General features: G+C 48.9%; 1 pseudogene across 1 annotated transcript; it reads left to right on the top strand.

Moving 5' to 3' along the window:
• The first annotated feature begins 3,518 nt into the window (after positions 1–3,518).
• Positions 3,519–3,945, top strand: LOC308522848 (ribosomal protein uL24-like; annotated as a pseudogene). Its single transcript has one exon. The product of its transcript is annotated as a ribosomal protein uL24-like (transcript).
• The last annotated feature ends 20,580 nt before the right edge of the window (positions 3,946–24,525 follow it).

Below are 24,525 nucleotides of genomic sequence, written 5' to 3'. Positions count from 1 at the left end.
TTTAGTATTTGTTTTGTTCCCTTGCTATAGTTTTCCTTCAGGGATTCCTTTTATCTGTGTGTTGGTTCTTTTTTCCCTATCAATAATATATTTTACTTTCTCTCCTAATTTTTGCCTTCTCTGATCTTTTCCCTCGTCCATCCTCTTCCCCGCCTTCTAAAATCTTTAAAGCAACTGTTAGATCAACGATTTCTCTCCCTTCCCAATATCTTCAAACGATTCTCCCAACAGTCCTTTCACTGACCAGCCTTAACTGAAATCTGACTTTCTCTGGGGACACGGTGCCCCTCTAAGTAGGGACTCTTTCTGTTTTTCTCACAATTCAGGTCAAGGGAAGGGTCAGTGCCCTCATTGTATCCCGTGGCCCTTAATGTACCATGTTCCTTCTTCAAAAATCTGTCTTGCTTGAGTTTCTTGCCATGTATCTACACAACCGAACCAACACTCCCCATCCCCTCATTTTAAAACATCCCCTTCACTCCCCTTAGTTCAACAAACTTGAGGTTTTAGCATTCTCTCTCTCTCTCTCCCTCTCTTTCTCTTCCCACCAAGGGCTTTAACATACACCAGGGTTCAACTCTTGACTCCATTTATTAATGCATTAGCTTAGGTAAGGTGCTTACTTTGCTTATGCCTCAATTACCTCATCTGCAAAGAGGCGTAATGATGGTCCTATCTGATATAGTTGTAACAACTGCATGAGATAAAGTACGTTAAATGCTAAGAACAGTGCATGACACGAAAGTGCTCACTAAATGTTGGCTCACATGACAATTATTATCGTTCTTATCTGGCTTACTGGAGGAGTCTAAGTAGCCTCTTAGCTGAAACAACAGTTTAAAAAAACTTGGTGATTTCATTTTGCTGTCTCATAAAATACCATTTCAGACGCATTGGTTTATGAGCCTTCAAAAGAAATAATGATAAAATTTAACCTCATGCAGTAAGGCTTATTTATTTATTTTGTAAGTTGACTTTACTGATTTCCATTACTGACCAACCAGCTCACCATCAGCCCATGATAAAAAGTAATAATTCATAACAGCAGAGGAGGAGAGCAGGAGGGTTTCCATCACCAAGCTCAGCGATCATCAATGTGTGAAGCCACGATGGCCCAGTGCCTCTCCACGGCATAGTTCCATGGCCACCTCCTTCTCCCTGCCTCCTCACACCATCCCAAACCCATCTGCCATCTCATGCCCATACCACTCTCTTGCCTTCCCTGTATCTTCCCCACCAGTGCATTCATCTCTGGATTTCACATCATTACACAAACCATCTTCTGAAAACTCTTGCTTTCCCCTTTAAAGTGATTTGTCATCAGCAAGAAGGATGATGTGAGGGGCCTCTTCATTAACCGAGATGGTTCATAGGGCTACATGTAAGAAATTGTATAAAACCACCTTTATTTTCCCCAATAACATAAAATCATCATTTATCATCTCACCCAACCCCTGTCCTGAGTGACCTTTTGCTAATTTTACCTTCTACAAATTAATGTAAATCCCTGGGGTGCATATTTGAGGTGGAGGTTCCTCAGAGCTGCCCACAGAACCTTTGCCTTGCTTTCTATAAAACACCACACACCATAATTTCAACCCCTATTTCTTACTTCCATGGCTGGGCAGGGGTCTTCCAGACTCAAAAATCCATTCTTTGTGAACCAACACAGCAGCATTTAAAACTGCTCTTCCTCCCCCTCACCTCCCCCCACCAAATCTCAAACTTACTGGCTGGGATGAATAATCAGGCCAACATATGGAGGACAACATCCTTGTCTAGGAAAACAACCTTCATAATGTGCAGGCCCATCAGAAAACAGGCTGAAATTATATGCTGAAGCACAGTGGAAATTTCCCCTGCATGTTTTATGTAAACAAGATCATTTGTTCATTCAATGAATCCACAGTTCTTCAAAGGCTCTGTTTATATTAAAAGAAAGAAGCAGAAAAAATTGGGTTGGCTGGCAGCCAGTGCTACACCTACAGAGTTGTCAAGCTGTTAGAGCAACATTCAGGAGCTCAGATGTTTATGTCGAGATGGGCTCTTAAGCCAAAAGTAAAATATTGCTTTTGGATGCAGCAGCCACATGTGTGAGCAATGGAATCACATCTTGAGAGACAAAATGACCAGTGTTTTGCAAAAGGGCAGAACTGAGCTTGGAATGGGCCTCAAACCTGGGGCAGTCCTGTGGACTCACATGCCGTGTATGCAGTAGCATACAGAGGCTTTCACATTAAACAATCTTCTATCTATACTGGCATATATAAAAAGCCAGCTGCCATAGCGCCATAACGACCGACCAGAAACCAGAACACCAGGGCCCCTCGCCCAGGCTGGCCCGCCCCCCAGGGAGCGGTTAGGGGCGCCCCTAGGCAACGCGATAGGGTGCGAGATTGATGGGGGAAAGTGGAAGAAATAGGCGGGAGGTCTTAAGGGTCTGCGGGGTTGGGGTGCTCTGCCCGAGTAGGTGTGGGGTGTGCTGGGGAAGGAAGAGGAAGGCCCGATTGGAAACGGCCCAGCACAGTACCTTTCTCCTTGCGAACCGGGACGTGGGCTGAATGGCGGTTGTATCACGAGTGCGCTTGGGACCCATATGGTCACGGGAGCGGCAGGACTCCCGACACTTCACTGGTTCCAATAGTAAACAGCTACCAACGGCAAAACGGGAAAATCCTCTCCAACCAGAGGCCCTGGACGAAGGAAACACACTTAAGGAGGCGCTAGAAAAGCCGGAAGTACGCGACCAGAGTATTGTGGGATTGTAGAGGCCGCCCGGGCACCTAGAGGATTGTGGGATCATGGAGGCCACCTGGGCGACCAGAGGATTGTGGGATTGTGGAGGCCGCCTGGGCCCCTAGAGGATTGTGGGATTGTGGAGGCCGCCCGGACGCCTAGGCCAGACCGTGAGCTGTTACTGCGCATGCACAGTGTCAGCCTGGAGTCCTCAGTCTCCAGTATTTAGACGTGACTTCTGGCGGGAAGTTATTGGATTGAGGTTTGCTGTTCCCTTGCGGCAGGAAGATCAGAACTGAAGGTTTTGTTTGTTAACCTTGGTTTGAAGCAGAGGAAAATGGGAGAGTGACGAATAAGAAACGTTGGAGATAGATAGTGAAGGGCAGTTTGTCCAGACCAGTGGTTGGCAAACTGCGGCTTGCAAGCCACATGCGGCTCTTTGGCCCCTTGAGTGTGGCTCTTCCACAAAATACCGACTTCTGCGCATGGGCCACGAAGTTTCAATCGCACTGTATGTGCGCGCCTGCACGTGGTATTTTGTGGAAGAGCCACACTCAAGGGGCCAAAGAGCCGCATGTGGCTCGCGAGCCGCGGTTTGCCGACCACAGGTCTAGACTGTTGAGAGCTCAGAATTAGAGTTTAATTGGGATAGAAATCCTGAGAATAGCACCTGATGCCTGAAGTCTGAGCTCTCTACTCTTAGGTTTTCCAGGGTAAGCTTTTGGAGGCTGCCTATTCAAACATTCCTGGTTGGGGAGCACTTCCGGCGGCTGACGGTCACCATGAAGTGCAACCCCTTTGTGACCTCGGATGCAGCAAAAACCACAACTGCCACTTCAACGCCCCCTTGCACATGCACCACAAGATGATGTCTTCCCCGCTCTCCAAATAGCTGCGGCAGAAGTACAATGTCCGCTCCGTGCCCATCCGCAAGGACGGCGAGGTCCAGGTGGTTGAGGACACTACGAAGGTCAGCAAGGCAAGGCAGTGCAGGTGCACAGGAGGAAACATGCCATCTACATGGAGCGGGGGCAGCGCGAGAAGGCTCCGCACACTGTCCACGTGGGCATTCACCCCACAGGGTGGCTACCACCAGGCTACAGCTGGACACAGATCGGGAAAATTCTTGAACGCAAAGCCAAATCTCGACAAGTTGGAAAAGAGAAAGGCAAATACAAGGAAGAACTTATTGAGAAAAAGCAGGAATAAATGTACCCTGTTGTGTAACCACGGTATAGCTGTAGGTTTTTAGCCTGGTGTGTATTCCTTTAAAATTATTCAAGATGTCTCTGGAATATTTTGTTTCCTTCCTGGTTTGTTACTGATATGTGGCTCTGCATATCTATTGTTGCTGTTCGGATTAGTTTTATGAATAAAAATTGGAAATGCTTCTTAATTAAAATAAATAAATAAATAAATAAATAAACAAAACAAAACATTCCTGGTTGGAAAGTGTATAGAAGCCCATAAGTATTAAGTATTTGCTGTGTTTACCATGCTTAGCTCTCTGTAAGGAATATGGAATAATGTTAAATGCCTCATGTTCTCAAGAAGCTTGAATTTTAAAATAAAAAATAAAGAAGAAATATAAATATTAAAAATTAAAAAAAGCTTGAGTTTTAGGGGCAAAACCAGGTAGGCAGGCAGAGCGGTTAGGAGCCAGTGGTCCCGGATTGCAAGAGGGATGTCTGAAAGGTCCTGGATTGCGAGAGAGTGCAGGCCGGGCAGAGAGTTTCGTGCACCAGGCCTCTAGTTTAAAAGTAACAAAGAGGAGAAAGTGCCTGATGTCAAGACAGTCTCTGGTACATTTCCTTGGATTCGTCAAGACAGTGTCTGGTACATTTCCTTGGATTCTAGGGAAAAAGAATCTACTCACCAAAGACTGAGTCCTTTCCAAGTCTGATGTTTTGAACTTACTGTTTACAAGACTGTAGTAATCAGATAGCAGCTTCAAGAGAAGATTCATGAGAGATTCTTGTATTAGTCAGGATTCTTTGGGTGCAAGTGACAGAAACTCTACCTCAGGCTGGATTCAGTAACCAGAGATTTTATTGGGTCACAAATCTGAAGCAGGGCAGGAATTTTTGCTTTAAGTATGGCTGGATCAGGAACTCAGTGGATGTCCCCATGTGGGTCTTTTTCTTCATCTTTCGTTTACCTGGATTGCTCACCTGTAGTAAGGTGGCCACTAGCTACTCCAGGTAAACACAGTAACTTCTCAGCAAGGGAAGGAGAACCTTTCTGCAGTTATTTCAACTGTTAGCTAAGAATTGCTTTTACAACTCTAATTGGGTCACATGACCACATCTTAGCCGATCACTGATAAACCAGGTCCAGGTCAGATGCATAGCCCTGACCTCTGCCAGAGGACATGGTCAGGGAGTGGGGGAGGAATGCTCACCAAGGAAATAGGATTAAATACAAGAAAAAAGGGAAGTGGATTTGGGGAAGGAAAAATCTGAAAAGCAGGAGGAGGAGGAGGGGGAGGGGGAGGAGAGAAGGGGAAGGGGGAGGGGGAGGAGAAGAAAGGTGTGTTTGGTTTGAGAATGATTATACTTAAGATTTATATCCTGGAGTTGTGAAGTTGAAAGTACCACCCCAGACTGAGACCAAATAGTTTTAAAACAATACATCTTTGTAAACTAAAATCCAAAGTCTATGGACACATCTATGATAAAAGCAGCTAGTTGGTTAAAGAAAGAAAAAAGAAAGGAGGTGTGGGGGTGGGGGGTGGGGAAGACCCAATTTCTTGGCCTCTTAGTTCTCCCAACATCAGCATTATACCCTTAGGCTCCTCCTCAGAAACTGATAGAATTGCTGGGGTTCAAAGATGACTTCAGGGAGTTATGTAGACATTGCACTAGAATAACATTACCTCACGCGAAGGAAAGGTTCTACCTGGCTCAATTATTCTTTTCACTTTTGATTTTGTCAAGGAGAAAGTCAAAGTCTAGTGCTAATATATTTCATTCAATTTTGTAGCTCCTGTCAATACTCATTTGAAAAATAAGAGGTCAATGCCTCAGACTCAGAGCCCTCTGTTGGCCACAGTATTAGGCTAGAATTTAACATGAATATTTTGTTTTAACTGTTCTATTTTTACTACTTTCTTCTATTTAGGGACATGATACTGTTTCTCTATTTTATAACAGTGACATTTGTGTTTCCTTTTTTCCCCCTCTCTTGAGTTAAAAAAAAAAAATCTCTCCTTTCAAAATTAAAATTTTATACCCATTGAATAGTAACTCCCCTTTCCCTCCTAGGTTTTGACAATGATATATTTCTTTTAAATACATGTATATTAGTAAAACATATAAATGTATGCAAATAAAAATATTGAATAAATCGTACTATAGATAGTTCTTCAGGGAAAGGGTGAAATTGCAAGAGATGTTTGGAAAACACTGGAGAAACCTCTCCTAAGATGACAAACCCTGTCCACAGCATCCCTCAGAACTCCTTAGCAAGGTGGCCTGTTCAAATTAGGGAGTGTTACTAACTGATAGACAGTTCTTGCTTCCATCCAGCTCTAACCTTTGGCCTGAAGACTGGAGCTGCACAAAAGGGTGGTTAGTTTCCTTCCACACTACAGCACCTCAGATATTCCAATCTGGGTTTCAAGGCCCAGTTAAATGGTCCCCCTTCTTGGCTAGTACCCCAGCGTTTGCTCACAGATCTAGGACCAAAGTTACAATGGAAGATGTGAAGAGAGTGGTCTATTCCTTGTCTTTTCTGCCCAGCACCCACATTGCCACCTTCTGGTCAGACCTGGTTTTCTGGTTTTCTTTTGGGATCCACACTTTATTATCATTCCTGTTGATTGGCAAAGCTGACTCCACCCCCCAGAGTTGGTGGAGTGACCATATTACCCAGGGCTGACCAATCAGAACAACCCATTGCCCAGGTCTCACTGATTGGCTCAGGATTGAACAGGTGATTGTACCTGGCAATACAAACAACCCAGATGCCCAGAAATCACCTCCTTCCCTGCCACAGGCACCACGCTAGGCAGCTCATCCTCCTCTTTTAACCAATGGCTTTGGCTTATTTAAATTCTGAAAACATGGCTATGTCCAAAGATCAGGGCTCTACTCATGATTTCCCGCAGCAACTGCCACCAGGCTTTATCCACATGCCAGGTGCTGCTTGACAATACTACTGATTCATTTAATCTCCAGAACAACCCTGTCAGGTAAGTCCCAGGGCCATCTCTACTTTTAGGTGAGGAAACTGAGGCAGAGGGGTGAGTAACATGAGCAGGGATTTGAACCCAGGCAGCTGGCTGTGAACCACTCCCCACAGCACTGTCCCCAGCGCCACTAGCAGAACATGAATCGCCACTGTTGCTTGCACTGTCCAGGATTTCCTCCCTTTCGAAGGCAACTTATGGTTATTTTTGATCGCTTGCATGGTCTCTCAAATCAAATACCTTTGATCTTGAACCCTTCTTTGGAAACCCCTGAAGGACTTGGAGTCCATCTCTCTCCAGCATCTCGGCTCTGCTTGCCGTGTCTCCTCATGATCTGGCACACAGGGCTAGTGTCTAACACCCAAGGTGAAGTCTATCTATGGTGAAAATGAAAGAGAAATGAAAGAAATCTTAGCCTCAGACTGGGAAGCACAGTTCCCAGAAGAGAGCCGAGTCTTGCTCTGAGATAGCATCAAGTTTCTGCCTGCACATGCAGAGGGATGCAGCGACTCTAATTACACCTCTTAATCTGGGATCTAGACACTCACTAATCTAGTCATTTACTTAATGACTAATTTGCCAAAGCCACGCTACTGTTTGAGGCATGAACCTGAACCTGGTGTGAGAAGAGTTCATATGCATCTCTCCCACCAGGTATCTTCCTCTCCAGCATCTGCTTTCCTTGGAGAAAACGTTTCTAAGCCAAACAGCTGCCTCCTCACTAGCCCTCCCCTCGCAGCCCATCTCACCCCAGCCTTCCACCCTCTTACCTTGCACCAAGGGGGAAATGGTTCTTTCTTGACTTCTCTGGCTGCAGAGTTAGCTAAGGAAAGAAGACTCAAAATGTCCCTTAGAAAACATGGGCATTGTGGGAAGCGAGGAAGGAAGAAGTGAGAACTCAGCAGAAGCTCTGGCTGGCGTAAGGCCACTCTGCAGGACCATGAAAGATGCCATGTGAGGACGGTTAGTAAGCCCTTATTGAACACACTGTCCTCAAGGAGGTTGCAGGAGTTGGACTTTAGGGCCAAATTATTCTTTGATGAATTTCTGGATAGAAGGTCATGGTGAATTAGAGAACCAAAAAGAGGTAGTTTCAGACATCTCTGAGCATTTATGCTAATTTCCCTTCAAGACCCTGGGAGACAGAATCTAGGGGTCTAGCAGGAACTGCCTGTTGTTCACCCCATATCTAGTCTCCTCTTCGTCTTTATAAACAGGACTCCAAGTTTAGTGAGCACATGGCTCCCTAGAATAAAGATGACTTTGCCCAGTGTCCTTTACACTAAGTAAGGTAATGTGATAAAGTAAAGGCCAATGTCATAGCAGAAGTCTTATGTGAGATTTTAGGATAGAGAAGGGGTTCATTGGGAAGGTGTACCTTCTGTGCTCTGACTCCATTCCTCCTCTGGCTATCTGAAATGTGAGTACAATGCCTGGTGCTCAGCAACCATTTGGACCATGAGGTGGCCATGTGGATAGAAGCTATCCATTGAGTAGCAGAAATAGGAAAAGTCTGTGGTCCCTGATGATGTCTTGGAGCTTCCACATCAGCCATAGACTGTTTATCCCTCAAACTTTCTTTAAGTAGGAGAACATAAAGGAATACTTGTAGTTAAGTCACTTTATATTGGAATTTCTGTTTTATAGGATTGGATCTACCTTTATTGGTTACAAGGGACAAATTATTTAGGCTGATAAGAGGAGAAAAATTGAGGATCAAGTCATCACTTTTCAGCTTGCATTTTAAGATCCTTTTTTTTTTTTCTTTAAGTCCTTCTTGATCATGGACCAATTCTATCACCAAATGTCATGGCCCATCTATCCCAGGACCCACCCGACTTTCCTCCTAGTTCCAACCTTCTCACCACTTCCTCTGCTTGCCATGCTTCCTCCCATCTTTTAACCACTGCCCTTTTGGTAAGCCCTGCTTGGGCCAATCTCAGTGCCTCCTCTCTACAAACATCACCATCTATCATAGTCCCAATTCTTTATTACCACCTTCAAAGTCTTTCCCATATGTTTTGGGAGATGCCTTTATAGGATGTCCATTTAGAATTGAATCCTGTTGCAATAGGCTGTGGTTGAAGAAGTTTCCTCTAAGTATTTTAATATCTGAACTGTTCTGGAGGGTCCTGAGTCAAGTGGTCCTGGCTGAGTCCCGCCACCAGATAATAATTAAAAGAAACATCCTCCCCAGCTAAAGGCAGGACAGAACTCAAGTTCCCCCTGAATGAATGCAGGTCGGGGACTCCCTTGGAGAGTTTAATTTTTCACTGAATATACAGTTTGCACATTCTGTTCCTTGACCCAGCATGCTTGTCCCCTTCATCAGCCAGAACCAAATCTTCATCGTCACTTATAAGCTCTGCATGGCCGCCCTTGCTGGCCTCTCCTCACACTGCACCTACGCCCTTGTTTACTCTACCCCAGCCACAATGGCCACCTCTCTGAGCATCCACCACATAGACAACTTTGCAATGGCTGTTCTCTCTGCCTGGAATATTCTGCCCCAGGTCACCTCCTCAAGTGAGACATTCAACGACAGCACAAATGAAATAGCTGTTCTTCCTCCCACACCCAATTCAGTGACTATCATAGTTTATTGCTTTCTCCGCACACACCAAGGGCAGGACTACTTTGTCTTTTTACCACTGTATCCTCCAGTGCCTAGAATACCTTGTGCACGAATAACCTATACTAATAATAACCTAGGTAGTCGTCAAGCCCTCATGCCGTGATGCCCTCACGCTGTCAAAAGGAGGCTGCGTGCGCAGCGGGGCCCAGCGGCTGCTCCACGTGGCGAGGCCTGGGGGTCCCGTGGCTGTGCGCACTGCAGAGGCGGGACCCCCTGCTCTGGCCTACCTCTTTGGGACAATCCATCGAGGAGTCCCGGGGTCCCAGGTCTCGTGCAATTTCACTCACTGGATCACTACTAAATATATATTTACTGAGTGAATGAATGTAAATAAAGGGAAATAAAGGGAAGGTGCTACCTCTTTCAAGCTGTGTGTGACTTCAAGCAAGACATGTCACCTCGCTGGACCTCACTTTCTCCATCTGCAAAGTGGTGCTAATAATATAAAGCTCTTCTCCCAGGAGAGATTATTTTTCTATGAAGTTTGAACACATAGTTCTTGCTAAACCGTGGATTATCATGCAGAGGTTATTGAAGCCAATTAAATTAGACTTGCACACATTCCTGCCAGGAGACTCGCAGTGCGCTCACACATGGCGAGTGTTGTCCTGCCCATGGCCAGCCACACACTCTGCAGGGCGGGCTCTGGGCCTCCTGTGTTACACTGAAGCTTGGATGCCATTTACTCTGAGGTATTGATGGAACACTGGGCACTGATAGAGACATTGAGAGTACAGCTGTAGACAATTCAGATCTCTGCTCTGGCCACAGGGAGCTCGGTCTCCTGGAGAAACAGGTGCTGGAGAAGTGCAGGGAGCATTACATGTGAGCTGTGGGCACCTCAGCCGGGGCAGCTGGCCCAGGCAAGGGGTTTCCAGATGACCTCCCTGAGGGGGTGACATTTGACTGACCCCCAAAGAGTGGGCTTAGCCAGGAAGAGAGAAGGGGAAGGATTATCAGGCAGAGTGAACAGAATGTTCCAAATGAAAAGAGAAAGGTCAGCGTGAGGGCATGAAAGATGAAGGGGGTTTAACCAGGAGAAAGATAAGATCACTTCTGACTTCAATAAAACCACTGTCCACGGACGGGAGCAAGGATTCAAGGGACAGAGAGGCAGCACAGAGGGCCTGAGGAGCCCCACAGAGTCCAGGTGAGAGACGATGGTGCTCAGACTGGGTGTGAGTAGAATTTTTTTGTGTGTGTGTTTTTTGGTTAATCCTCACCTGAGGATATTTTTTTCCCATTGATTTGTAGAGAGAGTGGAAAGGAGGGGGAGACACAAAGAGAAACACTGATGTGAGAGAGACACATGGATTGGTTGCCTCTGGCATGATGCCTGGCTGGGGGTGGAGCCTGAAACCATAGTGATGACGCTGTTGGCTTTCAAGCTGCCACAGAGCAGGGGAGAGGCAGGCAGGGCAAGAAAAATTGCACAAAGCTTGCTGGTCTTTCTGAGGTTCAGCCATTTTTCTTGAATAAACATTCCTATAGCTGTAAGCCTTTGTCACTATCCAGAATTCAGAAAAAGATGATTTTTGACAGATTTTTTTTTTTTTGGTCAGTGTTGTCATTGCTCTTACAGAGGAGTAGCTTGGGGAGGAACTATTTCTGCCGGTCCAGAATTGCTTCTAATTGAGGTCTCGCTAGGTTATTAAGAGCGTACTGTGTGTCAGACACTTAAGTATTTCACATATGTAATGTCCACAACTGGAGGAGGGAGAGATTATTACATCCACTTTAGAGATGAGGAAATGAAGGCATTAAGTGACCTAAGGGTTAAGCGACTTGCTAAATCTCACACAGCTGGTAAGCAGTCCTGAGTGGGGGCTGGAGGGGCCACTAGGCCTCCTGCCATTGAACCTGAACCATTGGCCTCTCCCCTCCTCCATCTGCCTCCTGCATGAGGAGGGGCCCAGGCACCAAGGCCGGCTTTTCCCCAGGGGGACGTTTGCAGCTGGGAAGGAGAGAGCAGGATGCTTCCCTTGGAGGGAGCCTCCCTCCGTCTGCTTGGCTGAGCCATAAACGCTGTACAGGCCGCTCTGACCTTCCCACGGGGCTGCGTGGATCAGCTGGAGAGAGAAGGAAGCTGACAGATGGGCCTGTGAGTGGGCGATGGAGTTGCCTCTGTGCTTGGGACGCTGTCTCCTTTCCCACTCCACCCACACCCTTATCAGCTGCCTGCCAACAGCCCACCTGCATCGGGTAGTGCCGAGGGCTGGGTCTGTTGAGAGTTTCTGGCAGAGTCTTGGTCTGAGCCAGAAAAGGTGAATTTTTAAAGAGATTTTACTGGGGCCACTGATCTATGTGCGGGCACCTCGCCAACTTCATCTCTCACCACCCGCCTCACTGGCTCACACTGGCCACCCTGCTGTTCCCAGAACACACCAAGCACTAGACAGATGGGTAGAGAGATGGACAAATGGACAGGTGAATGGATGGACAAATGAGCGGGTGGGTGGAGGGATAAAGAGACCGACAAAAGGATGTATGTACGATGGACAGACAGACAGTGGTACCACAGTATGCTGTTCTTGGCCATGTGAATGTTTTGTCAGACTTCCTTGTGAGCAGAGCTGAGAGGCATTGTATAGGCATTTAGCACCGAAGCCAGGAAGGAAGTGGTGACACAGCACTGTCACCGGCAGGATTCCCTCAGGAGCAGTGGCAGGTGAGCCCAGGAAAGTCCTGCTCCAGGAACATGTGCCTTGGAGTGGCTTCAGGAACAGTGACATGGATGCCCCCAGACTCCCACGAAATAAAAAAAGCCCAGGGGTTGGTCTCTGTGTAGCATCGGGAAAGCTGCTGACCTTAGGGGGCCTTGGTTTACCTAAATGAGGCTCAGAGGCATGGGCTTGCACCTAGACTAGACACAGGAGTACAACCTCGTGTAAAGATGGGTGTTGTGGTTGTCAGAGCCAGGCTGTGGCCTCGCTCAGCCTCCGTACAGTGCTCACCGCCTGGGGTTGTGGGAGGATCCCAGGAGTGGATGATGGCAAGTTCTTAGCCCAGGGCTTGGCAGGCGGTCAGTTCTCATAAATACTAGCTCTCACTGTCAGCGCCTCAGCAGGGACTGGAATCCACAGGTACTCAATAAATGTTTCTGGGTTGAATTCATTGAATGAATGTTCACAGGCCTATGAGCTAAGTAATCTTCATTTCTGTTTTCCAGACGGAAAATGAGGGCCCACAGACACTGAGGAGTTTGTCTTTCCAGTGGCACAGGGACCCGGCGTCCCCCAGTTTGCCTGGCTCACTCAGGATGACAACTTACTGCCCCACATCCAATTCAAACTGGGTTGGAAACCAGGGTTTCCAAATTCGGGGCCTGGGGGCATCGCACCTCAGCTTCTCTCCAATTTCTCTAAAAATGCGCTGCCTTCCAATACTCCCAGGCCTCTCTGGAGGTGGAAGATAGACTTTATGCAGATGGCCCAGGCTGGAAGGAATCTCAGAATAGCTGCCTGCCCTGCCCACCCAGACCCTTCAGCTCCCCACCATCTGGTCCCAAACAGGAACCAGCCCCATCCCAGCTGAGCCTCTTCCTCTGGCCTGGAGAGATTTATGGCTCCCAAGCCGCCAATGTCTGGCCTCATGGACATGGTTTTGCTGCGCCGCCCCCCCCCACCCCCTCCCCCCACCCCCCGGCCCCATCCCTCCTTCCCTCAGCCTATGGCTCCCAGAAGGCCACTTATCCAGTGTCCACAGTAATGGCCCCTCAGCTTCACTGGCTACTTCTCTGATTTCTCATAAAACTGCCTGGAGTTCAGCCCCAAGGACAGTGCTGAGGGAAGGGACAGAGGTCATGAGAAAGTACTTGGGATTCAAAACCCACACCTGCTCCCCCCCTTCCCCAGTCACCCTTCATCTATCCCCCCTTTCCCCAAGCCCAACCTGCTGCCATAGCCCGACCACACACTGGGGACCGGAACCAGCTTATTCCCTTCTCGGGCGTCTCCCCCTGCTGGTTCCTCTGTCCAACCCATCGTCCCATGGCTGGCTCTCCCCCTTCAGGGCTCAGCTTGAATGCCACCTGTCTCAGTCTATTCCAGCGGCTAAAACAAAGTATCGTAGACTGAGTGGCTTACAAACAACAGAAATGTATTTCTCATAGTTCTAGAGGCTGGGAAGTGCATGATCAAGGTCCCAGCCCACTTTCTGGCTCATAAGTGGCCACCTTTTCCTTGTGAAGGGCTCTCTCTGGGGTCTTTTTTATAAGGACACTAATTCCATTCATGAGGGCCCGTGCCATGACCTACGCCCCTCCCAAGCCCCCACCTCCACATACCATCACACGGAGGAAATAGGTTTAAACATAGGAATTCAGGGATCACAACCATTCAGTCAATAGCACCACCTCCCTGGGAGGCCCTTCCCCGGCACCCTACTGAGCACAGCGCCTGTGGTCACAGTCACATCATTCCAGGCCATTGTCTCCAGGGCACTTCTCACTGTGACATTTTCTTCTTTGTTTGATTCATTGTTGGGTCTGAACATCAGGTCCAGGAAGGCAGGTCTCATCAGTCTTGCCCACTATTGTATCAAACATCTGTACCTTGAACCACCTTGCCCGGCACACAGCACACGTGCTCTGTGAGCATTGAAGGGGTGAGAGAATGGATTCACTCACTAAGAATTAATTCACGAAGAATATACTCCCCCCAGACAATAATATTTTAACAAGGGAACAATAACAATAACTCATGCCCACAGAATGTTCACTCTGTGCCAGGCACTTTACACATATTGTCTCATTTAATCCTCCAATGAGGTGCTACAGTTACGTATGGTTATGTTCATTTCACACCTGACTCCTGCATTTGTGTTTTGAATTCCCGTGGAAAGACCCAGTCAGCACCTTCGTACTGGGTGTGAGAGTCACGCAGAAGCTCTGGCTGGAGCATGAAGGGCCATGGAGAGGTCTCTCCTGCAGGGGCCTGGGCCCAGCACGCTCCCCTCCTGTCCCACTGGCTCCCAGGCTGCCTTCCTACTGGAAAGAAAGCTGAGGCTTGCTCTGGGGAATCTTCTACAGCTTAAGGTTAATAATGCTTTAAAAACACACGCACTTACAAGGGCCTGGCCATTTTGTCATTCCATCATAAAACCCCCAACTGAGTAGGTTCCACTAGAACCCTGTTGGTTTAGATGAGGAAACAGACACAGAGCAGTTGAATATCTTGCCCACACTGCACAGCCAGACAGTTGGGCTCCCGAACACTGCTCCAGACTCTCCCTTTGGCGAGACTGACCCTCACTGGAGGAGTAGGAAGGTAGAGACAGAGATGCAGAGGGTGACAGCTTATACTGTGTTGGTTAAGACTCTTTTGCTTGCCAGTGGCAAGAAGCCATCCCCAACTGGTTTCAGCTAAAAGGAAAAGTCAAATGTTATCATATGACAGGTGTGGCTGGATCTAGAACCCCAAGCAATGGACTGGGTCTCTTTCATAGTTCAGTTCTGAGTACTTTTGTTTTGGCTGCAGTCTCAGGCTCCATGAGGTGACAAGATGGAAGCCAATAGCTCAGACCTATTATTAATTCCAGCTTTGAATCCAGAGGAAGGAGATAGCCTTTTTTTTTTTTTTTTTTTAAATCCCTCCAAGGGAAAGGCTAGGAATTGCCTTTCTTCGAATCTGATTGGATAGCCTTGAGTTATGTGCCTACCTATGAAGCAATCATGATGGCTAAGGGATGGTACAGTTCTCTGATTGACCAGTCCTAGGTATTATGTCAACCTTTTGGGGCGGTGGGGGGGGGGGGAAGGCGGGCGGTTAAGGAACTGCTCAGCCTAAGAGAGAAGAGGGTGGTCAATAATGATTCCATCCAAGACCTCACAACCGCAGGGTTGCTTAAATTGTGATCTCCCCATGGTATGAAGAAACTAAAGCTCAGAGAAGGCAAATTACTTGCTCAAAGTCACATAGCAAAGAGGGCTGAGCCAGGATTCCTTATGCTGGGCCCATGCTACAGCCCTGAGCATCTTACAGCCCTCCTGTCCATCCAGGGGGCCTTCCTTAAGCCAATTGCCCCCAATTCTGGGAGTATGGCAGTTAGTTGGCTGGCCCCACTCCAGACAGCACAGAAGTCTGCGAAGGCAGAAGTCCATCATCCTCATTTGGATCATTGCATTGAGGACATAAATTCATCAACACGTGCTTGGTCAGATGCCCCATTTTTCTCCTAAGTAGCAAATTTATGGGGCACACATGCACATGGGTGATTATTTCCTGATGGTTTATAGTACCAAGGCTCCTTTATTTCCCTCCAATAAATCCAGTTTATATGGACTGGCAAATCAAACAGTGCATTTCCTGGCATCAGGAGGTTGTGAATCATTCACAGTGATTTAGGAAACTTGGGAGATTACGGCTTTGCATAATGCAAATCAGGCTGGAAACATATTTGGTCAGACTCGCTGTGGATGCAATCAGAGCAATGAACACCAGGAGAAATCCATTTTCCTGGGACAGAGCAAGGTCTGCTTGGTATGCAGAAGAGAAGAGTTATATCCAGCACAGGGGCCCGGAACATGGTTAGCCAAGCACACGGTGACTGTTTGATTTGCAGCTTTAAAGAATTCAAGGATGAATAAAACACTGAATTAATTGCCGAAGTACTGTCGCCAGCCAGCACAAGAGCCAAGCACCTTAGAAAGCACCAAATAACCCGAGGCTGGGCCTGTGGGCGCCTAGTAGTGACTCCAGAACTGTGTTCGGGTTTCAGTACTTGGTTCTGCCTGGAATTTTCTACCATCAAGACTCTGTCTCTCAGTCCCATGGACCCCATCTGAAGTCTCCTCCTCCAGAAAACCTCTCTGCTAGCCCAGGGGATGCTCCTCTGTCCGACCTCCGATTGTAATCACTTCATTTGTTGAGTAAATATTTACTGAACATCTACTATGTGCCAGCCACTCACTGTTCTAGGTGCTGGAGAAATAAGTGAACAAAACAGACGGTGATCTCTGTCTGTGGGGCATGAAATAGAGAAATTAATGCATTAGAAAAACAAAAGCAAAGCAAAAGTGGGGAGGAAGGATAAGAAATGCCAGGAGGTCGCTGCATATTTCAGTAGGGTAGTCGGGGAGGACCTGGGATGGTGACATGTATGTAGACACCTAGAGAAGGTGAGCACAGAAGCCATAAGAAATATCGAGGGGAAGAACTTTCTAGGCAGAAGGAAGAGCGAGAGCAAAGGCCTGAGGCAGGGGCATTCCTAGGAATCGAAGGCACTGCTACAGCCAGGGTGGCTGCGGTGACTGAGGGGGAAGTGGTACAATGACTCCAGACAAAGAGCAGGGCATGTAAAGCTTACCTACTCACTGCCCAGTTCACTCCTTCGCTCAAAAATGTGTTTGAACCCAGGACTTGCTTTTCTAGAACCTGGAAATCCAACAGTAGACATGACAAGCAAGTTCCCTGCTCTCATGGGGATCGCATTCTGGGAGAAAATAGAGAGTAAGGCGAGAATAAGGGAGAGAAGGTGGACAGGGAAATCCAGTCACCATCAGCTTCCAGGCCCACAATCTTGGCAGATTTCTCTCAAGTGACTCTTGTCTTTGCCCACAAACAGTTAGCAGATGAGGAAACTGAGGGCCCGTAAGGGCAGGAATCCTGGCTTTTGCTTTTTGGTCTTTGCCCAGAGTCTGGGAATCTGGGAATGGGATGAATCCCCTGCCCCTCACTGAGCTAGCACCACGACGAAGGAGGTTTTTAGACGAACATCTCCTACTAGAGGGCCATGACTGAACCCAGACCTGCACACAGACCTCAAGGCGCATATGGGTGTGGGAGCGGAGGACTCACAATCAGGCAGAGACCCACGCTCACACTGCAGACACGGGCAGTGAGTGACCTGAGGGCTGCCTGGGAACAGGAGGCCAGGACTCATCTCCTGGCTCCCACTGGCTAGTGGAGGTGCTGTTGGCAGGTTCAGGGCAGTGCACAGGGCAGTGCACAGGGGCCTGGCTGTGGAGTGGAGGGCAGAGCAGACAGTCTGGCTCTGTTACCCCAACTTTGACTCAGGACGACAGGAGACTCTCTGGGCAGCTGCTCTCCCATCTATGGGAGCCTCCTGGGCTCCCGTTCCCACCTCACTGCCCGCACTTCACTCTCTATGCAGCCAGAGGGATCCCTTTGGAACCCAAACCTGCTCCTGTCCCCCCTGCTCAGAACCTCCCACAGCTCCCATGGCAGCCAGGGAGAGCCCAGGCCAGAGAGGACACACTAGTGACCATGTCCTCTGAGCCAGGTCATGCCATGTGCCCCCAGCACTGTCTCATTAACCCTCCAACTACCTGAGTGGATTATTGTTAACCTCACTTCTGATGGGGAGACCCCATGGTGTTTGGTGGATGAAGGATAAAGGAATGAACAGTGGGGCTGACCGCCCTTCTCCATTGCCCCAGGGTCTCAGAGGACGCAGAGGAGGAGACCTGGTGCCAGGCTCAGGCGGCAGATGCACTTGGTCAGCAGCAATGCCCTGCTGTGCCCTTCACAATGGGGGGGTGACTATCACTTTAAAACGGGAGACTCTGCTCTCACTCACCAGGGTGCTGGACAGTCCAGGCTGCTGAGTGTTCCCATCCCTGTGGCCACAGATGACAGGGGCGGGGAAGACAGATGTGACTTTCATGGACAGGCTCACAGGGACCAAGGCCACAGGAGGCAGAGGTGCTGGCCAGAGGCGGTTTGCCCAGGGCTGCTCCAGGCCCCTGGTGTGGGCGTGGCCTCGAGCCCACACTGCCCAGCCAGGCAGCGTGGGGACATCTGTGTGGCCACCTCCCCATTTTCATGTGAAAGGCAGGTGGGGCATGACATGGGGACCGGGGACTGCCATCTGCTCCGGGAGGGCATTGTGCTGAGAGCCACGTGTCCCATGACAAGGGCAGGGGTGGGGCAGCTGGATAGAGGGTAAAGGAGAAGGGAACCAACAGAAGGCGCTTTCAGGAGGGTGGGCTCTGAGGGCAGGGCTGTCGGGGCTGCTGTCACCATCTGTGCCCATCCCCTCCGAGGTGGCTCTGGGCTCAGCTCAGCTCCATGGGCCCCCTCCCCGCCCAGGGCCAGGCTGCTCCTGTGCAGCGGGCGCTCAGCCCTGGTCAGCCATGGAGCCAGCATGTGAACCAGCCCCCTCTGGTCTGTCCCCAGGCTATTCTGCTCAATAGCTCAGAGACAAGTGTTGGGAGTGGTCCCCAGGCTGCACCTGCTCAGTGGCCAAGAGGCTGCCTCCCTGGGAAGCTACTTCTGGTCCTGGACACTTGGCCAAGGAAGAGGATGCAGTAAGAGTCTCTCCTGGGGAGCCAGCAGGCCTCTGGCCTCCAGCCTCCACCCTGTCTTGTGCCATGGAGAGCTCTGGCACTTTGATGATAAATCCTCATTTTAGAAATGGGGAGACTGAGTCCAGAGAAGAGAGGTAACTCCCCGGGTCACACAGCAGAGCTGGGGTGTGAACTGGCAGGCAGGTAGATTGGTGTCCATTCCACTACCTGCTGCAGCAGGTCTCCTTCCCACAGGGACCTCAGCAAGGCCTAGGGGACTGAGATCGGGGCCCGGGGGACTGAGCTGGGGCCCTGGAGTGCGGCCCCTGCAGGGAGGACCTGGGCCCCTGTAGGTTGAGTCTTGCTCTGTCCCAGTCAATTTTAATGGACTCTCAGGGCAGGGGTGGGTGCACAGGTGACCTCTAATGAGCCATTGATTTTACAGCGGACGCCTGCTCCGGCCCTAGCGCATTTCCTCCTAATGGAAGGAAAATAAATGTGAGAACCCGCTGCCCTGGCCCAGGGCCATCCTGGGGCGTCTCACTCTCTCACTCCTGCTATTTCTCCTTCTGAGGCCAGAGATGGCCTTTTCAGGGGACAGCACAGGGCGAGAGCGGCTCTTGGTCCGTTCCCAGCTCTAACTCGCCCGGCCTCCCAGGCCCCCATTTGCTCAGGGGTCTGGGCCATTTCCATACACGATGGAGCCGTCACTCGGTTGTTCAAGCCCAAGAGCCCTCTTTATAGCCCCTGGAGTCCCCTAGTGTGACTTTTCTGCTTTGACCCCAAGACAGGTCCACCTCCACCCACCTTCCCTGCCCCCACTTCTCCAGAGGCACTGTCACCTCTCCCTGCATCACTGCAGATGCCTCCCCTCTGGCCTCTGGCCTCCAGCCTCCACCACGGGCCCTTTAGAGTCCACTGTTCCCATAGCAGTGAGATGACTTTAAATGTGTAAATCGATCTTGTCACCTCTGCTCACAGCCCCCATGTGTCCCCACCTAACACAGAATAAAATGCCAAAGCCTGGCCTGGGCCTCCCTCCTTGCCTTTGCCCTCCATGTCCCTTTCCCCGCCTCCCCCTGCTCTGAGACCCACAAGGCTGTTGGGTGGTTAGCACTACAGAGCTCTCTTGCCTGTGGCTTTGAGTCGGGTCCAGCCTGCGGGGAGCCCCAGCAGGATCAGCAGGGGGGAGAGCGGTGTTGGGCTGGTGGTTCACTGGACTTCCTCCTCCAAGGCTGGCTGTGCCCTGGTCTCCTTTCTGTTCCTCACCATAGGAAGTTTTTGTTGATTTTAAAGAGACAAAAACATCGATAGGCACTAGGGACTAAACCTGCAACCTACGTATATACCCTGACTGGGAGTGGAACTTGCAACTGTTTGGTGTATGGGATGATGCTCCAACCGACTGAGACACCCAGCCAGGGCCCCCCATTAATCTGAAAACACTGCCCAATTAGCTTCTCTCATTACCCTATGCCATTATAAAATTAACTTTATTAGTTTCTAGTTATTGTCTGCCTCTTGTCATTTTAACCACTAACACAATCCCAGGTACACAGTAGGTATTTGGTAAATAATGCCCGAACAAATAAAATAATTGATGAATATATGGTGTTCACAAAGCCACACACACGTTTATGGCCACATCCATGTGCACACATGCACACATGCACACACACGTGCACATACACATTTCCTGACCGCGGGAATCTTTTGCTAAATCACAGCACACAGGTCCCTGGGTGGAGCTTTCGATGGAGCCCACCACGGAGCCAGTGCCCACCCTGCCCCCGCTGACACCTGCTGAGTTAGAACCAGACGGTTAGGGAGGCTCTCCCTCCTCTGCACAGAGACTGTCCGCTCTCTGTGGGTTTATGTTTTGTCCTTCTCATTCCTCTTCTCCAACAGTGTCTGGGAGGATTTATGGAGAAATAACAGAATGACACCTGAGCTTGGGGACATCAACCAGGCATCTTCAGAGGATGGTAATGGTCACGTGGATGATGTCACATGGTTCCCTCACCCCCCCGCCCCCAGCTCCTGTCTCCTGAGGTCGCATCTGCCCTTCAAGGCCCAGCCCAGTCGTGCTTCTTTCCCCAAAGTCTCTGTGCTTCATGGTTCCCAGGTCTCCTCTGATCCTGAGGCAGCCCTGCCTGCCACTCACTGGGCGTCATTTCACAGAATTGTCCTCCCTCCTCCCCAGGCCCTGCCCTTGGCTGCTTCCCCCGTACCTGCCCCCTCTACGGTGGTCAGAACACTGCTCACATCCCCTAAGGACCCAAGTTGGGGTTGTTTCCCAACCAAGGGCTTAGCATCAAACATGGCACAGATAGGACCAGGTTATGTCACATTTCACCGTAAAGCAAAGCTATAGTGTTAAAACTCTGTAAATATTTAAAAGTAATGAAATTGCACTCCAAGTCTTATAAAACTTTCATGGCATCAAAGACCTCTGTATAATAAAAGTATACACATATACATTAAAAAGACAACCGTCTAGAACCATAAATATGACAAAATTAATGTATGGTGGGAACAGATATTAAACCTTTATTCACACGGATAAATGCTTGTTTTTCTAGAGTTTAGGATGCTGTTTTGGAATAATTTATCTGGCCTAAAACTGCAATAAAAGCTGATTTAAAGCCTGGGCTTGGAGTAAGGCAGGGTGCACCTGGGGTCAAGTCCAGGTTTATCTTAAGGGCCTTGTGGCCTTGGGAAAAAACATCAGACTCTTGCTGATAAGGTTCCTCATCTGGGATATGGAAAGAGTGGCAGGACCCTCCCTCCCGGTTGTCCTCAGAATTCAATGACATCACACGTGGGTGACTGATGTGGGAACTGGTGACATGGATTGACCATTTAATCAGAAGCCTTCACTGTTCCTTTGACTACACAGGGTCCCTCCAGGGACCGTCCCCAAAAGCCCAGGCTCTGCTGAACTCCCAGGGAGAGGTACCTTGGTAGATCTCCATAAACAACTAAAACAATAGAAATATGCTCCTAGGTACACACTTATGTACATATATAAAGAGCATATTGATTACACAACAAGCCCTAATGTAAAAAAAATTACATAACGCAGATTAAAAATACAACTCCCTTGGCTCATAAATTTGACCTACAACTTGCACCTGAGCTAGAGCAGACACTAAGCATTTCACTAACTCTCTTTTGTGGGCCTCTAAGACCTCAGAATAGATCCCTGTAGTCATGTAAGTGTCCCCACTTGCTTCTGCTTTTCTGGGATTTTGAATTCACCCCCAACACAGCCTTGGAGAAGGTGCTTTCCATCTGCTTAAGACTCAAGGGAATTCATTGATTCATTAGATATACGGAGCACCCGCTCTGTGCCAAGAAAGGTTCTTGGCACTGGGGATGAAACATTGAAAAACAAAAAAACATAAAAATCATGGCTCTCTGGGAACTTATGGCCTAATCAGGTGAGACAAAGACAAGAGGAAGGAAGAAAGGATGGAAGTTTTGGAGGGAGGGAGAAAAGAAGGAGGAACAAAGCTCAGTGCCTGGAAGGTTTGCTCTGTGCTGGGCTCAACGTGCTCCTGCAGTCTCATTGGAAGTTCACAGCAACCCAGGTACAAATGCTGTGATGTTCCCCACTTTACAGATGTGGAAACTGAGGCTGAGAGGGATTGAAGACATCTGCTAGGAAGTGACAGAGGCATGAATTGACCCCATGTCCATCTGGATTCAAACCCTTTCAATGGTCTGGAATAAATGAATGACTTCCAGAGTAAAGGAATGAGTGAAAAACAATGTCCACTCTAAGATTCTGCAAGGAGAAATCCCAAGAGGGCTTTTTAAAGCTCAGGAAAATTCTAGGCTTCTCTCTACTTCCCCTAGTCTACCTTCTAACTCCAAGAATTCTTTGGGATCCAGATCGACACTTCCTCTGCCCCCTCCCCAAACCTGCTTCCTCAGGCATGTTGCCTGGACTACTGTGCAGCTCCCTAAGCGCTCTGGCTGATTCTGCCCTTACCACCTACAGTCCATTCTCCACCTGCACCAGAGGAATCCTGCAAAAGCCCAGGTCAGACCATGGCTCCCCTGCTCAGAGCCCTCCATGGTTCCCACCTCACTCAGAACAAAAGCCCAAGTCCCTACAAGGGGCCCACATGTCCCATATGCCCTCCCCTCTGCCTCTCTGGCCCCAGCTTCTAGCTCTCTCCCCTTGCTCCCATTCCAGCCGCTCTTCCTCTAACAGAGACACATGTCCTCTCTGGAACCTTGGTCTCTGAATCTCCTCTGCCAGGAAAGTTCTTCCCCTGGGTCCTCTGTCTTCTTCCATCGGCTCCCTCAGGTCTTTGGTTAAATGTCTCCTCCTCCATGGTACCCGCCCTGACCACCTATATTCTCACTGCAGCCTCACCCCCTTTCTGTCCTTTATATTCTTCATAGCACTGGTACCATTGACACTTTTTAAATATATCTTTTCATTGCTGTTTGTCTCCCTCAAACAAATGTCAGCTCAAGAAGGTGGGGATTTTTTCCAGTCTCTGCCTAGAGTCTATATATATAAAAGCCTAACCGACCATTCCACCTTTCGACCGTTTGAACATTCAACCGGTAGCTATGATGTGCACTGACCCCTAGGGGGCAGATGGAAACATGGAACAGACTGATAAATCTCAGAGGGAAGCAGGAAAGGGAGAGGGCGGGAAGAGATTAACCAAAGATTTTATGTACATACTAGCGGCTCAGTGCATGGATACATGCACCAGTGGGGTCTCTTGGCTTGGCCTGTGGGGATCAGGCCGAAACCAGTAGTCTGACATCCCCCAAGAGGTCCCGGATTGCGAGAGGGCATAGGCCAGGCTGAGGGATCCCACCGGTGCACAAATCCATGCACTGGGCCTCTATTTTCTTTCATAACAATTAAAACAAAAGGCAAACATTAAAATCAAAACCCTTTACTCAGCATTAGTGATGGTAGGCACGGTGACTGCCTCTGTCCACCCAAGACTCAGCTTGTCAACCAGGCCCGGGTCAGGCCTTGGCTGAAGGCTCTAGTTCTTTCTCTTTGCTTGTCTAATTTCTGTGAACATTGTTTCTCTGCATGACTCATCCATCCATACTTCTATGAGAACCTCATTGGAGTAAACTAAGTCCCCGATTAGAAAACAGAAGTTCCTTAAGACAACAGATCTATTTTACTAGTACATCTTATCTGGGAGCACTGGCTGTGCCTGCACAAGGGGCTGGAATTCCTGCCCACAGTTGGTCCAATTAGGTGAATCCTGAGGATCCACAGATGCCACCAGGAACAGGTCCCCAGAGTGTCAAGGACAGTGCTAGGGAGACAGGAAGTTTTTATCTGTCCTGCTTGCTTCTGATTCTCAACACATACAACAGTGGCATACAGTGGCTTTTCCCTAAATGTTGAAGTTTGAATAGTTGTGACAAGGATAAACAGTAGCTGAGAAGAGTGATTTTAGCCTGGGTGCGGACAGTCACATTTGAACAGAGACATGAAGGATAAGAAAGTGCCACCAGGAAATGATGGGAAACAAAAAGTGCAAAGGGCCTGGGGCAGGAACTAACTTGGCAAGTTGGAGGAAAAGCAAGGTGAATGTGATTGCAGTGCAGTGAGCTGGGGAGAGCAGGGAGAGGGGAGTCTGAGAGGTCAGCCGGGGCCAGACCATCCAGAGCCTTGGAGGCCATAATGGGGAGTTTGGATTGTGTTCTAACTGCAATGAGGAG

This window comes from Myotis nattereri (assembly GCF_964212035.1).
Source record: "Myotis nattereri genome assembly, chromosome: 8".
Classification (NCBI taxonomy): Eukaryota; Metazoa; Chordata; class Mammalia; order Chiroptera; family Vespertilionidae; genus Myotis; species Myotis nattereri.
This window is presented reverse-complemented; position numbering and strand designations above follow the sequence as displayed.